Source organism: Dermochelys coriacea, chromosome 5 (assembly GCF_009764565.3).
Source record: "Dermochelys coriacea isolate rDerCor1 chromosome 5, rDerCor1.pri.v4, whole genome shotgun sequence".
In the NCBI taxonomy this organism is placed as follows: domain Eukaryota; kingdom Metazoa; phylum Chordata; order Testudines; family Dermochelyidae; genus Dermochelys; species Dermochelys coriacea.
The window spans coordinates 119782176-119788175 of record NC_050072.1 but is presented as its reverse complement, the minus strand read 5'-3'; positions in this window follow the sequence as shown (position 1 = coordinate 119788175).

Here is a 6000-nt window from a genome sequence, read left to right as displayed (position 1 = left end):
TATTAAATGTTTTCATTGTTTTAAATTAACAAACTGTTAAATGAAAATATTTGGTAACTTTTCTTGTACATTTTCAATAATAGAGAGAGGAGAAAAGTGCTTCCTACATTACAATAATGTTTATTATTATTATTACAAATAAGTCAGTAATACAATGAGACACACAGTGATTGCTTAAATGTCATCCGAACAATTAATATACCAAAATAGGAATATTTTATGCAGGCCATTAACCCTGATGATTTTCCTTAAAACAACTTTGAAATAGTCTGATTTTTGTTAGTTTCAATTGGGTGTTCTCAAATTTAATCTGCATAGTGTGGCTGCCAAAATGTTGGTTTTCTTTTGGATTGATAATTAATCTTTTTTGTTATATTTTAGATGTTTTACAAACTCTGGGAGCTTATTATTTGCAATTGAATATCATTGTTATGTACATTTTGTATTACATAGCAATTTATCTTTTAAAATATTTTTAACACAAGAACCGCATTTATGGAAAAGAAGAAAAGGTATAGAGTCTATTTGTTAAAAGTGGGATTAATGCCTGAGTCATACAGCCCATTTTCAGGAAGGTGGGATTTTCAGATAAGATGCATCTGGATAAACAAATCATATTGTACCTATTTAAAGAAAATGAAGATTGCTATTTGTGTTACAGAAGCTCCTAGAGAGACTCCAAGATTATTCTAGGCCCTGTACAAGCACAAAGAGACAGTCCCTTTCCCCAAAGAACTTAAAAATCTAAATAAACAAGGCAGACAAAGGATAGCTACCAAGAGATGAAGTGACTTGTTCAAGGTCACAGAAGGAGGCTGTAGTAGAGATAGGAATTGAATTTAGGTCTCCCGAGCTTTCAACCAGTGCCTCAACCATCCTTCCTCTCTTGCACATTCTGCTTAGTTGGTCACAAAGGTTTTGGTCTTCACCATCCTTCCCTATCAGGTTAAGACTATGCCAACTCTTCTTAGATAGTTCACCAGAAACAAGCAAGACATGCAGACAATTTTTCACATCTGTTCCCCCAACTGTATGCTCATGAATACAAATAGAGTGCCATTCTTTTTCACATATCTTGAATTCCCTTCTACTTGTTTTGATGTAGCTTACTCTTCCCGATGCTCGCCTCATGAAGCCCCAAGTGCCATGTTACCCATCACTTTTCACTTTCTTCTACCATTTTGATTCCATGTTTAGTAGCAGACATTGTATGTAGCTGACACTAGATCAGGGTTGGGCAAACTTTTTGGCCCGAGGGCCACATCTGGGAATAGAAATTGTATGGTGGGCCATGAATGCTCACAAAATTGGAGTTTGGGTGCAGGAAGAGGTTTGGGCTCTGGTTGGGGGTGCAGCCAGAAATGAGGAGTACAGGGTGCGGGAGGGGGCTCTGGGCTGGGGTGGGGGAATGGGGTATGGGGTAGACTGGGGGTGAGGGCTCTGGGGTGTAGGAGGGTGCTCTGGGCTGAGACCAAGGGGTTCAGAGGGCAGGATGGGGATCAGGGCTGGGGCTGGGGGTTACAGAGAGGCTCAAGGGTGCAGGCTCCAGGCAACTCTTACCTCAAGTGGCTCCTGGAAGCAGCAGTCATGTCCCTTCTCTGGCTCCTACGCAGAGGCATGGCAAGGTGGCTCTGCACGCTGCCCCATCTGCAGACACTGCCCCTGCAGCTCCCATTGGAACCAGGGCATTGGAGCACCTAGGAGCATGGAGCTGGGACCATGACACTCCGCAGCGGGAGCTTGAGGGCCATCTTAAAACGGCTGGTGGGCTGGATCTGGCCCGTGGGCTGTAGTTTGCCCACCCCTGCACTAGATGGTACTGTGGTTCTTTTATTCACGTTAGTTCCTTGAGACATATTGTCATAACCACATTTAATTCATGTACGTACATTCAAAAAATAGTCATGTAACCTAGGAAATTACTTAAGATCTTCATTTCTTGCAGATGGTGTACTCAAACTAAAGTGACTTGCAAAGTATCTTGCCACTTTGCATCCTTGACCTCTTAGGGAACAAACTCCTAAGCTTTCTGCCACCTGCCCTTGCACTCAGTCCTCACTGTGACTAAATAATGACTTTAAGATCATGATGAAAATGGAGCCTAGTGAAGAAAATATGGATGGCTCAGGGGGACATATGCACTGTAAAGACTGAAAGAAGAGACGGTATAGATTGAGTTTCCAAATAGCATATACAACTTTTTGTCATTATTTTTTAAAAGTGTTCTGGGGAATGAAAAAGCGAGAGTGGTTTGTGCCTCTAAACTGCCACTATAAGTGCTGGGAGAGCTTTTCTTTCTTCCCGCGATCATATTTTCATCGTCTAAACTTTCTTTTATTGATTTGAAGTCAAAGCCTGACATATGGTGCAGAGTACTCTGATAATAGTGGGTAAATAATGTAGAGGTGCCTAGCATTCCATTTATACGTGATAAAAGAGTGGTTTAAATTGTTCATGTGTTCATTATTGGCTAAAATCTCTTAAGAGTATTTATCTTAGTACTTTGTGAATGAACTCTGTATAGGTATTCGTTGTGACATGAGTAATAAATCATTCTTGCATGCTCACCTAGCAAATCCATCTATCTATATATTATTCTCATAATCCAGATTGCCTGAAAATTTCAAGCAAAACCTGTGTTTTCTAGTAATTACTCAAAATACTCTTTCTGCAGGTGTGACTGCACCACTAGAAGGGAAAGATTTCTGTCTGCCTCTGATAGTTTCCTTTGAAGAATTCCTCTGGTTCCTGGCCATAACAACAGCTTGCAATGTGACCATGGATGAACTAAAAAATGTGAGCAAGTAAAGTAGAAAGAGAATTGGTCACCTCCTTCAAAGCTGTATATAAATCTGCTCATCTTGACTTACTAACCTTCATTGCTGAGCTTCATATCACTCTGTGCATATCACTCCCTGTCCTCTCTGCCCTTTCAGTATTATGACTTTTGTCTGCCCATATTTCAGTCTCTTGGACAAATGCCCTATGCTTTCTTTCATGCAGGCCCTGTTTTCATTTCCAGGGTCCTTGTGCTTTCAGCTTTTAAGTCGTTCATGGATATCCATCCTGCTTATAGTGAATCTTGTTGCTTTGCAGAGAAACTTTCCCTTTCTTAACTTGTGTGTCTCCTTAAGGGGAGGACTGTCCCTTCTTGTGTATCTGGAAAGTGCTGACCATATAGTGGGCACTATGTTACACTTGATTTGAGGGTGGTGTGTACCCCAGAATGCGATCAAGCCAATTGCAACCATATGATATGCATTCAGCCACCATGAATTAATGAAATAGAACACCACATAGTTAAGGGTTAATTTGAAGACAGACATCCAGTAGTGATAAGGAGGTGTTAGTACCGTTATACAAGGCACTGGTGAAACCTCATCTGGAATATTGCGTGCAGTTCTGGTCTCCCATGTTTAAGAAGGATGAATTCAAATTTGAACAGGTACAGAGAAAGGTTACTAAGATGATCCGAGGAATGGAAAACCTGTCTTATGAAAGGAGACTCTAGGAGCTTGGCTTGTTTAGCCTAATCAAAAGAAGGTTGAGGGGAGATATGATTGCTCTCTATAAATATATCAGAGGGATAAATACCCGAGAGAGAGAAAGGAATTATTTAAGCTCAGTACCAATGTGAACACAAGAACAAATAGATATAAACTGGCCATTGGGAAGTTTAAACTTGAAATTAGACGAAGGTTTCTAACCATCAGAGGACTGAAGTTCTGGAATAGCCTTCCAAGGGAAGCAGTGGGGGCAAAAGACCTATCTGGCTTCAAGATTAAACTCGGTAAGTGTATGGAGGAAATGGTATGATAGGATAATGTGATTTTGGCAATTAATTAATCTTTAACTATTCATGGTAAATAGGCCTGATGGCCTGTGATGGGATGTTAGATGGGGTGGGATCTGAGTTACTATAGAGAATTCTTTCCTGGGTATCTGGCTGGTGAATCTTACCCACATGCTCAGGGTTCCAGCTGATCACCATATTTGGGGTTGGGAAGGAATTTTCCTCCAGGGCAGATTGGCAGAGGCCCTGGGGTTTTTTCACCTTCCTCTGTCGCATGGGGCACGGGTCACTTTCTGGAGGATTCTCTGCACCTTGAAGTCTTTAAACCATGATTTGAGGACTTCAATAGCTCAGACATAGGTGGGAGGTTTATTGCAGGAGTGGGTGGGTGAGATTCTGTGGTCTGCATTGTGCAGGAGGTCAGATAAGATCATAATGGTCCCTTCTGACCTTAATGTCTATGAGAAGCAAGCTCAAAATTAGCTACAGTTTCTGCTAATCGGAATGGGAGGAGGGGAAAGACAAGTCAACAACTGAGACCGAAAGAAGACGTGGGTGGAAGATCTTAAGTCTGGGCACCTCTCATATTAGAAGTTTATTGAAGTTAGGAAAAGTGGTGATTTTGAAGGGGTTATTATAACCTATGTGTTTTGTAGAAGTAAGTTATAAAAGATTAGCTAATACAGTATATTTTGGAGCAGTCCTCTGAAGCCATCTTGAGAGACATTTTTCCTGATACCCTTCCTTCCCAGCAAGTGAGCAATTAGCCACTGAGAACCTGATGTTAATTACTCAATACCACTTCAAATGTTAGGTAAATATCTGGGATGTTCTAACCTATTTCTCATGTCAGTGTGTGCTCAAATCTAATAAACTGCAGTGTTAGACAAGAGCATGCTTACTTGCACGAATCTTGTCAGATAGAATTGCTATGTTTCCACAGATTTATTCCTGACACCACCTGAAGTGAAATCATTAAGTCACCCCTGCTGTGGCTTCTGAAAACCCCAGGTAACAGCTAGTGTGAATAAATGATGATGATAATATGCAGAATTGTGTTGTACTGACAGTCAAAAGCCACAATTGCCCAGGTCAGCTGCTTTCACATGGCTTGTAGAGCCCAGACTAGCCCAAGGGTTGAGTTTGTAAATCCCCTTATCCAGTGGTGAGCTGGAGCCAGTTCACACCGGTTCGCTGGAACCGGTTGTTAAATTTAGAAGCCCTTTTAGAACCGGTTGTCCCGTGACAAATTTAACAACTGGCAAAAAGTGGCACCTTAGGCGCCACCTCTGTGGGTGCTCTGGGGCTGGAGCACCCACGGGGAAAATTTGGTGGGTGCAGAGCACCCACCGGCAGCTCCTTGCCTGGCACCAGCTCACTTCCTCTCTGCCCCTGCCTCCTCCCCTGAACACACCGCCCTTCTCTGCTTCTCTGCCTCCCCCCCCCCACCCAGATTTCCTGCGAATCAGCTGTTCTCGCGGGAAGCCGGCGGGCTGAGAAGCAAGCTGCAGCTTTGCGCTCAGGCCCAGGGAGGCGGAGGTAAGCTGGGGCAGGGAGGGGGAGGGCGTGAGGAGGGCCGCCCACGCTGCAGCAGGTAACCCGGGGGGGGCAGGGGAACCGCTCCCCACCCCAGCTCATCTCCGCCACCCTGGGCCTGAGCCCGAAGCCGCCACCAGCTTCTCAGCCCTGCCAGGCTTCCCACGCTAACAGTTGATTCGCGAGAAGCCGGGGTGGGAGTGGGGGTGGCGAAGAAGCAGGGCGGGGTGGCGCATTCAGGGGCGGAGTCAGAGCAGGGGCCGGGCGTGGGGTGGGGAGCTGCCAGTGGGTGCCCTGCATGGGTGCTCCAGCCCTGGGAGCACGCAGGGAGTCAGTGCCTAAGGTGCCACTTTTGATGTGATCGGTTGGGGGAGCGGCCACTCCCCCTCCTCCCCCCCCAGCTACGCTATCCCGCCCCTAGGAGCCAGAGGGACCTGCCAGATGCTTCCTGGGAGCTGCCCCCCAGGTAAGCACTGCCGGGACTCCCCACCTCGACCCCCGGCAGGTCCCTCTGGCTCTTAGGGGTGGGGTGCTGTGGGCACCCACTATTGGGGGGCACATGAGACCCTCCTGCCCAGTTCTGGGGGCAGTCAGGGGACAGGGGAGGCGGTGGATGGGGTGGGGTCCTGAGGGGGCGGGGGTGGTGCACTGTAAAATGTGTGTAACAGTAC